The following is a 10000-nucleotide window of genomic DNA, read 5'->3' as shown; positions in this document are numbered from 1 at the left end:
GAAGAATTTTAATTGAAGGCATAAATAGTCAGAGGGCGAAGGAAAGGGAAGGACAGGCCCAGAATCATCCAAAGTGGAGTTCTTAGCAAAGGTTTGAGAGAAGAGTTCAGCTTTAAAGAGACATGTGATGGCAGTTAGGCTATGAGGATGAAATAAAGGAGAGAAAGATGTGGAAGTAAAGTTATTAAAGATGTTTTCGGTCAGATGTTAACAGTCTTGAGGGGATTCGAAGTTTGAAAGATTTTGATATTTTCTATTAATGAAGGAGTGTCTGGCAAGTTCAAGAACAGACTTGGTATGATTCCGGGCAGAAATATAAAGTATACAAGATTCAGGAGATGGCATGCTCAAGTACCTTTTATGAGTAACCTCTCTACCATGTAGCCTATAGCAAGAGAACAAACAGGCTGTGTTAAATCAAAGTTTAGAAAGTTTAGGTTCAGAAGAAGAGTGAGGAATGCACGCCTCCATGCCAGACACTACCACCTTTGTTATGCGTTCAGCACACAAAGATAGGTCTCTAGTAATCATTCCAAGGAAAATCAGCATAATATCTCCTCAAGTCTCTCCACCTGGCTGAGACAAAACACCAGAGGTATCTCCGCCTTGGGGGATCCTGAGGAGGGATTGGAGAAACAGGACAAGATACAGATCTGAGATTGTGATCGGAGGAACCCAACGGAGAAGATAGGATAAGAGCATAAGCAAAAGGATTAGAGGTAATGAACAGATCAAGAATGCTTCCGTATCTCCAAGACGATCAGGAATACGAGTAGGGTGTTGCACCAGTTGCCCTAGGTCATGGAGGATAGCAAACTTAAAGGCTAGTTCACCAGGATAGTCAGTGAAGGGAGAGGAAAGCCAAAGCTGATGGTGAACACTGAAGTCTCCAAGGATGGAGATCTCCGAAAAGGATAGAGGCACAGAATGTCCTCCACTTTGGAACTTAAATAGTCAAAGAATTTACTATAGTCAGAGGAGTTAGAAAAGAGATAGACAGCACAGATAAATTTAGTTAGAGAGTGACTATTGAGTCGAAGCCAGATGGTGAAAAACTCAAGAGATTCAAGAGCGTGGGCATGAGAGCAAGTTAAGTCGTTGCGCACACATACGCAACATCCAGCTTTTGGAATGAAACTGAGGATAAGAGAAAGTAGGAGGGAACAGAAAAGAGGCTACTGTCAGTTAAGGGAGGCGGTGGCGTAGTGGATAAGCTGGTGAGCGTGGGATCGAGCAAACGTCCATGCATAGGTTTGAATCCCACCGCGTACCGCCTTGAAACTTTGCCATCTGTCGAGTGGCTTAAAGTTATCTACATGTCACCATGATACCCAGGTTCTAGGTGGTTACACCAAAGATGCGCTTGGGTGGTCATATGGGCCCTAATATGGGTACCACTATAAATAAAATTGCCTACGCCACTAATGGGGGGTGGAAGCTGAACAGCGCTTCCCATACACACTCTTCAAGTATACTTACAGGCGCTAAAGGCCATAAAAAAGAGAAAAACTTGCCACAGACAGCTGTGTTTCGGCGAGAAAAAAGAAGATGATGTTTAATAGAGTATGATGTACTGCATATTAAAAAAAAAAAAAAAAAGACAAATACAGTACGTAAATATTACGAAATATCTGGAAGGCATTATTTGAACTATGATATAAAGAAGGAAAGTGGCTGACCTCATAAAAACAAAGTTGCTTTTTTTTTTGGAATAAAACGCACTGCTTTGTGACAGTTGACCTGAGGCTGCTGACTCGGATACACATAGCAGGTGTGCCAAGGACAGGAAGGTGCAACTGAGATTAAGAGAAAAGACACCAAGACATAGTTTCCTATCTCTCCCTCTTCTCTCTCCAGCAGTTCCATCACCCCAAGCCACCCTACCCCCCCACAATTACGGGAGAGATGAGTGGTATGTTTAGCTTTCCCTTCAACATGTGACTCGTGGCCTACGGTGTTGTGCTGTGCTGTGCTATGCTGTTTTGTACTGTGCTAAGCTTTGCTGAGCTGCGCTACGCTCGTCTGCCCTCAAAACCTGCTTCACTGGCTGCGATTTCCGCTTCTTTGACTAGCAATTCCTTAATTTTTTCTTAGTGATGTGATTCGAATTTTAATGTTTTGAGTGATCAAATAGGAGGTTGTTCAGCGCCTATTCCTGCAAACCTACACCCAATCCAAAACACATGACTGGATATTCTTCCCCTAACCTTTACTAAGAGTTCTCACTACAGTTTCATGCAGTAGTTGCTCGGAAGTAAGGCATTATGTTGTTCCGTGTATCGTTTATCGTTTGATAACATCTGTAATGAGTAGCCAAACACTAACTAAGCACCTCTCGAAAAATAAGCACAAACAAATATATTCGTGTCACTCGTTCTCTTCCTCTTAAAGCGGCCCTCTTGTCACGCTCAGTAAGCCGCAATGATGTTACTGTTACAATCTTCATCCGTTATTTTCACGGTTATCGCTCTACTGCACCAGTTAACTGTAGGCTCCCGCTCCTCCTTTCTCTTGCGGTCCCGCTGCACAACACTGGCCATTCATTATCACTCCTATTTCATTGATATTTTTAATACTGTTAATGTCTTCGGACTTTAATCTCCTGTACTGTACATCCCGCAAATCTGCTTTCCTATATTTTCAATGCTATCTATGACTTTTAGCAGAGGGCTATAAAGGAAGAGCAAACAGTAGGACACTTGATGGCCTATACAAGTCTGTTTGTGAAAGTAATCTAATCCAGAGTAAAAGGTAAACGCAACGCTTCACCCCCGCCCCCCCTTTTCACCACCTCTCAAACCATGGCTGGCGAGAATAGGAAAAGACCCATCTGCCGTGTACAAGTTGCATGTCAAATTTCATGGAAACGTGATAAAAACTAACACCTATTGCAAATTCTCACCAGGGATACAAGTTAAGTCAGACCAGCAGCAACAGCATCAACAGTGACGTTTTTATAATACTATGCAAAGATTGCATTTTTCTTTCCTTAGTTAAGGAATAACATCTTTACATACAGAGCACACTTTTATAGAGTATTGATTACTTTATCTCTTGGCAACATTTAGTGCGCTTGCTCTATCGGATTTTCTGACATTCAGGTGCTTGCACATTAGCTTAAGAAAAGTTATACATAAAACTAGCATTCATCAGTGGTAGAGTGGACTGCTGCCATCCCGCCCACCTTCCCCTCCCAATCCTCCTATCATGGCGTAGGGGTGCCGGTAGGGTCGAGTCCTGATTGCTCCTGTCTCCCATTCGGCTTTTCAATCTGTGCTGAGATGAAAGACTAGTCTTGATAGAATTATATTGATAAACGAATGACGCCAGGTTTGAGCTTGTTTGTAGGAAAAGAAAGTTGCGGGATTTGTCAGTGCCTGGGTGGTGTTGTGACTCATGGTACCAAGAAGATTGCACACAGACGACATTGTCTTTTTTTTATTTCGACACCCTCAAGATCTTTTGTAGGTGATGGCAGACACACAAGCAAACTATTCTTTACTTACTGTGGATATCTTTTTTCTTAGATTAACTTATTTGTAATAAAGTAAGACTACTAATATATTCATTATCATAATCACTTTCTTTACTACTACTACTACTACTACTACTACTACTACTACTACTACACCACCACCACCACCACTATTATTACTACTACTATAGTCTATTACTCTACTATTACTGCTGCTGCTTCTGCTGCTATCACGACAACCACCACCACCACCAGACAGATGGGCAGGAGTGAATGAGAGCAAAGGGACAACTCCACAAAGTACACGACCTCCAGCAGCGCGGGTGTCGGTCGGTCACCAGCAGAAGGGAAGCGAGGCGAGCAACCTGTCGAGGCCGCAGGACGGACGGAGGGAGGGAGGGTGGTGCACTAGCCTGCCTGTCTGTCTGGCTACCATCACCCACAACCTCGCTAAAGGTGACTCTTATTTATGCACCGTCCGACCTTTCCTCCTCCTCCTATTCCTTGATCTTCTTACTTTGTTGCACTTCCCTATCTTTCTCTATCTCATCTTCCACAAAATGGTTACTAGATACGTTGCTGCTTTGTTAATCTATGTAAACCTCATCTAGCGTAAGTTTAGTCTTACTCAAGTAGCTAAATCATGTAAGAATAGCATTCTTTCTATTCTTAACATCACTTCCGTGTAAAGATCTGTTGCTCGAGGACCGGGCATTGCACTGCTAAGACTGCGAGGAGAGAGTGAGTGAAGGAATGAGTCAGTCAGTAGGAGCGAAAGTCAGTCGGTGAGCAAGTTTAGCTGATCAATCGGCCATTCAGTCAGTGAGTGAAAGCCACTCACTCACTTATTCATTCATCCAATCACTCACTCTTAAATTCAACCAGTCACTCTCTCTCTCTCTCTCTCTCTCTCTCTCTCTCTCTCTCTCTCTCTAAATCAACCAAAAGCCACAAGCATGAATCGTGAGATTATTGAACATTTTCTTACCTAGTGAAGACATCATCGAAAAATCCAGCTAAATTACAGACAGCTCACTCCCCCCACACACACACACCATTTCAACCACCATCACCAACGGACCCGCAAATCGTTACCGTGACACGAGCCAGTCCACTTAGTCTCAGCACGTCCTCAACAGATCCTCTTAAAGACCGCATGACAACCTCTCTCTCTCTCTCTCTCTCTCTCTCTCTCTCTCTCTCTCTCTCTCTCTCTCGGCCACAACCTTATCTTTATTCTCTCCCACTTACTCTACACAGGAATTATGCACACCTGCACCAGACACCACGTTAGTATAAACAAGTGTGCCACGTTCCTTTGTCTAACATTAGCAACACCAGCGCCTCCCGCTCAGCCCTACATTCACTACTTGAACGTTCAGCACACCCAAACATTTCCTCCCATGTCAACAAATTGGTGGGAATACTGACTGACGGCTTTCTCTCTCTCTCTCTCTCTCTCTCTCTCTCTCTCTCTCTCTCTCTCTCTCTCAGTTGATCCTTGCTTCCTTGCAACACATGCATAAACAAGATATCTTGGTATAGTTTACCTTTTCCTACTCTTTCTATCAATCGTCACTTATCTAGCACACATACACACAAAAAAACTATCACTAATCCTTCATCTGTAGTGAAAAAACATGCCCTTTGATATCAGCTGTAACACTGTAAGCCTACTTTGAGACTGAAAGCCCTTATGCGCTAACTTCATATTGAATTGGAGAGAAAAGAAAAAAAAAAACAGGCAGGTAGCAGTACAGTGTTCAGGAGAGATCCGCTATCCACGTGCTGGCCCAACCCCCATCACTCTTCATAACAGCAGTGCTGGTTATGAGAAACCCTATTGACACCCTTCCTCCGACTAGCCGTGGCCCGCGTGTTGTGCGGCGTCCTACACTCCACCACCACTGCCGCCTCGGCACAGCTTGGCGGCAGTGTGGCCTTGACAGTGGCGACACCCGACTCCGCCTTGCTTGGGGGTTCCTCAGGCATTCCACACGACTCTCGCTGTTGTTCATTACCATTATCATTATTGTTACTACTACTACTACTACTACTACTACTACTACTACTAATAATAATAATAATAATAATAATAATAATAATACTGCTGCTGCTGCTTCTTCTCTACCTACATAAATTTTGCTATTACTGTCGTCTTCACCAGTAATATGATACGCGCATATTGTGTGTGAAGAATGAGGATGAGATGATGATGATGATGATTGTGGCAGTGGTTGTGGTGATTGCAGTGGTAGTGGTGGTGATACCTATACATGCACTCATTTCTTCCATCAAACCACAACCCACGTCTCCTCACTCCCTCCATCACCCACTCACTTCTCACTTATCTCTTACACCACTACCACCACCACTACCCTCACTTAAATCCCTTTAGCGGCGAGAGGAGCATGCTACACGTGATGTCCGCTTGTCTTCCCAAGAGCAGCACGGTACATGGTGAGAGTAGCTTGCAACTCGACTCCTGACCTAAAGGCAGTCTTTGTGAGGCTTGGAAAACTTTCTCTCTTCTTCAGAAAACCATAAAGATCACTATTCATATTCTTCATTTGTAGACCGAAAGTGAAAAGAGATAATCTGCCCAAAGTTTTGTGTACGCACTAAGTCTTGGCTCTTTTTTTTTTTTTTTTTTTTTTTTTTGACGGGTGAAGCAGCGTTCTATCTCAACGTCAGTGCTGTTACACGACATGTACTGTCTCATTTCTTACTAGAACCCATTTTTTTCCTAATGGCTGCTACAAAGAACACTCAATCATGATGTCAGCAAAGAGAAGGAAGAAGATTTAGTAGAAAAGTGACTAGTTTATGGAACGTTTCGACTTGCTGAGTATAGCGGTAATAAACCTGTGCGAAGGTCAAGGCAGTGTTATGTTATGGTTGCTGACTCAGTGTGTGTGTGTGTGTGTGTGTGAAGAGGCTGGCGTGTGGTGAGCATGGTGGAGGTGGTGGTGGTGATGGTGATTTATGAGTATTGCCTTGTGTGTGTGTGTGTGTGTGTGTGTGTGTGTGTGTGTGTGTGTGTGTGTGTGTGTGTGTGTGTGTGTGTGTGTGTGTGTGTGTTAATGACAGCTATATAAACAACATCAACATCAACAACAATAACAACAAAAACAACAGTAGTAGCAGAAGCAGCAAATAACATCAGCAGCAAGAAAAGATAAAATTAAAACGTTTACTACTGATGACAATGACAAAAAGTAAATTCATTGTAAAGTTACTTGGAAGATATAACAACTAGACGCCATTATCAAAGTTCGCAAAAAAAAACAGTCGCAAGAGTGTAACACAAGTCGTACTATAAACAGTGACGAGACATGATGTTACCTGTGTGTGCGTGTATGGCAGGAAGTGTTTACAAGGTGTTCACGACCCTCACGATGGACGGGATGGCGCGCCTCTTGCACCTATCCACTCAGACTGTTATGGACACGAGGCAGTTATCTAGACTTGCTGGTGTGTGTGTGTGTGTGTGTGTGTGTGTGTGTGTGTGTGTGTGTGTGTGTGTGTGCGCGCGCGGGCACGCAAGCTGCAGACCGGAGTGGGTGAGGTAACTATGAGTGACAAGTCGGTGTTGCCACTGCCACCTCCCACACCACCCTGTCCCCGTCAAGTCTTTCCTCCTTCCCGCCACCGAGGCGCCGTGGAGGTCGTCTGGACGAGGGTTGAGTGTTGTGTAGGCACGCGCTAAAGCGTGGGTGGCGGAGAGAGGACCACGAAGAAATGACACCCTCCAGTATCTTCTTTTCAATCTCTTATCTTTTTTATCCAAACAACTCATTAACGACTGTGACAAAACTGATGCTTTTCTGAGGGGAGGAAAGAGTAGAGGAAGTCTCGTTGCCGGTCCTTATTCCTGCAATACTGCCTCGTCGACTGCCAGTCACCTTCCTGTTTTGAGCAGTGCTCACCTCCACTGCTTCAAGCACGACTTAGCAGTTCAGCAGTTACTACAAACATATTATTTTTGTTTTTGTAATAACTTAGTTATATTATAACATCTTATGTAGTGGTGAAAGCCACACACAAAGAAATGCGCACTAGTGAGATTAGTCATGTCGCGACAAAGGAGGCTGGATCATCGCTTATCTTCATAATGTTATCCTTCCTATATAATCAGTTTACCGATCACTCTTGGAGAGCCAATAATGCAGAAGTCAGCTACAGCGCTCAACTTTTTAACAGGACGATACTGTATACGAGCAAGTGAAAAAAATTTGCCCCATCAGTGAATGAAACTCATTTGTACGTACGGTTTTAAATCGCTGATTAAAAAGATGAAAACGTTTGCACACCATGCTGTGCTTCAAAAGAACCAGTCATTGTTTATGGCAGCAACAGGAGCCGCGAGGGTTTCGATCAACATGCTTTGTAAGTACTAAAACAAACATTAACATTACCTGCCAGAAAATGAGTGCGACAGTAAGTGGTGTTTCCTAATGGGAGCCCGACAGAGCCTTAAAGTCGAGAGAGAGAGAGAGAGAGAGAGAGAGAGAGAGAGAGAGAGAGAGAGAGAGAGAGAGAGAGAGAGAGAGAGAGAGAGAGAGAGAGAGAGACTGACTACGAGAACGACATCAACACTAAGAAACAAGACAACGTACGTAAAGATCCTTCGCCACAATAAGAAAGCACTACTCTCTTATTCAGGACCACACGATTATGAAGATCGAACGTTAAGAAGAAAAAAAAAAGACAAAACATCATGAACGTAGTGGTAATAAAGGCGAAGCTGAAAGGAAAAGCATAGAAGCGGCGGAATAACACATTAAAGCAAGGCAGGCACTTCGCTTGTTCTCTTCCATTCAAGATATGTTTCACTGATGATTCCGAGACATTTCATTACTTCCAGTCACTGTTAATTACGGTAATGTTGACAAAATGGAGAAGACTTTTTACTTGCTTTCTCTCTTTCTGATACATAATTAAACGTTCTGTACAATATTTTCTTTTTTTTTTTTCGCTGCAGTTAAATGTTGCATATCACGGTGAAAGCGTGAAGTACTACTTGTTGGTAATTATCAATGTGATTATTGAGTCACGGCAAACCACTGCACCAAGTTATAATTACTCTAGAACATCGCTTTTACTGTGTGTGTGTGTGTGTGTGTGTGTGTGTGTGTGTGTGTGTGTGTGTGTGTGTGTGTGTGTGTGTGTGCGTGGGCGCGTTTGTGTGTGTATAAAGTCACTACTGTTGTTATTGCTTCTCTTTTATCTCCGCTTGCACTCGCACGCACGCGCACAGACACACACGCACACACACACACACACACACACACACACACACACACACACACACACACATGTGGACCTCGTAGCTCAAAGAGAGACAAAACAGCTGCACGGAATTCTAAATCAGGGCATTAGAACTCTGAAGATACAATAGTGACCACTGTCTCTGTCTCAGTCTCTCTCTCTCTCTCTCTCTCTCTCTCTCTCTCTCTCTCTCTCACATTCCTAGCAGCACCATTTCCCACATCACTTTGCTTACTATCAATCAACAATTATCATCGTACTCAACAAACCAAAAAAAATCCGAGCGTGGTTATCATATCTGGCCAAATTATCTCATCAAGTGGTGCTCTTCACAAACTACCACAGACTATGTAGCTTCCTTTCCTCCTTACCACTTCTTCTCCCTCTCTCACCCATGCAATACACCCGGTAATTTCACCCATGACTGTATCTCCCATGCGCTGTCTATCTGAATCTCTATATAGGAGAGTGAACCGCCCGTTAATGAGCCACGTTATGTCCCAGGCAACCCACATATAACTAGTGCACACGATTTGTCTCCTGACTCCTCATGATCCGTAACCTTGCATGTAAGACACGTTCTCCCCCATCAAGGTTATGAGAGAGAGAGAGAGAGAGAGAGAGAGAGAGAGAGAGAGAGAGAGAGAGAGAGAGAGAGAGAGAGAGAGAGAGAGAGAGAGAGAGAGAGAGAGAGAGAGAGAGAGAGAGAGAGAGAGAGAGAGAGAGAATTTAACACTTTTATTCGTATAGTATTAAATGTTTGTAGATAAAAGTGGTTCATCCCCCGAGGTCAGTCTTGTCACGATACATATTTATAAATGATCATAAATTATCAAATGAGAATTAAAATGTGGATGAATAAGTACATCTAATTACATTGTTGATACTGATAATAAATAATAGAATGGAAAATGAAGTTATGTAATACTTATCAATATATATCATAAAATGTAAAATGTGCATCGAACACTTGGGAAGTACGGTGAAGTTGTAGAACGTACATGATCCACATCCTTAGTTTACTCACTATAGTCGCGTAAATCAGGTGTCGTGAATTCAAACCTCACAGGGGGCACAACATTAAATGATGTCAGTGCTGTGAGGCAAAATAGAGAGAGAGCGAGAGAGTTTTGTCCCTTTTGCAAGGTCATATTATTCTCAATACATCTGTAACCCGTATCTCTTTATTTTACTTTATTCATTTACTTTTATAGGTAATAGGATATGGTTTGCGCGTGTCCTCTCTTGCTCATT

At 43.1% G+C, this 10000-nt stretch overlaps 1 protein-coding gene across 4 annotated transcripts in view; it reads right to left on the bottom strand.

Moving 5' to 3' along the window:
- The window catches only part of LOC123503997 (LIM and SH3 domain protein 1-like), a 140543-nt gene that overhangs the window by 108508 nt on the left and 22035 nt on the right, over positions 1 to 10000 (bottom strand). The window contains exon 1 of one of the 4 annotated variants that reach the window (XM_045254195.1): positions 6821 to 6934. The exons of the other annotated variants lie outside the window; for them this stretch is intronic. The gene's annotated coding sequence lies outside the window, so the exon portion shown is untranslated. Of the gene's footprint in view, positions 1 to 6820; positions 6935 to 10000 lie in introns of those variants that run through there. 4 annotated transcript variants of the gene reach the window in all.

Source organism: Portunus trituberculatus, chromosome 15, assembly GCF_017591435.1.
Source record: "Portunus trituberculatus isolate SZX2019 chromosome 15, ASM1759143v1, whole genome shotgun sequence".
Lineage (NCBI taxonomy): Eukaryota > Metazoa > Arthropoda > Malacostraca > Decapoda > Portunidae > Portunus > Portunus trituberculatus.
The sequence above is the reverse complement of the archived record's forward strand: the minus strand, read 5'-3'. Positions and strand labels throughout refer to the sequence as shown.